This window comes from Tupaia chinensis, unplaced genomic scaffold, assembly GCF_000334495.1.
Source record: "Tupaia chinensis unplaced genomic scaffold, TupChi_1.0 Scaffold146625_1, whole genome shotgun sequence".
Classification (NCBI taxonomy): Eukaryota; Metazoa; Chordata; class Mammalia; order Scandentia; family Tupaiidae; genus Tupaia; species Tupaia belangeri.
In genome coordinates, this window is record NW_006206481.1 from 453,343 (window position 1) to 453,608 (window position 266).

Sequence of the window (266 nt, forward strand, 5' to 3'; positions counted from 1 at the left end):
TAAGATGTGCTGGAGACTGGAAACTGCTGGTTGTGAGCTCAGAGACTCCAGGCTGAAGGGTTCCAGACACCTGAAGAGGAATTTGACTATCTAAGGCCTCACCAATCAAGAATGCCCATGAGATGATCACGCCCTCTTGAACCAATCACTGAACTGATCATGCGCCTGGGACCTCTGCCCCTAATTTTCCCCTTAAAAACACATGTGGGGAACATCTCGGGGAGACTGGGCCTTTTCAGCATGAGCTGCCCGCTCTCCTTGCTTTG

At 51.1% G+C, this 266-nt stretch overlaps 1 pseudogene; it reads right to left on the reverse strand.

Moving 5' to 3' along the window:
* The window catches only part of LOC102497140 (nucleophosmin pseudogene), a 6,655-nt pseudogene that overhangs the window by 5,042 nt on the left and 1,347 nt on the right, over window positions 1–266 (reverse strand).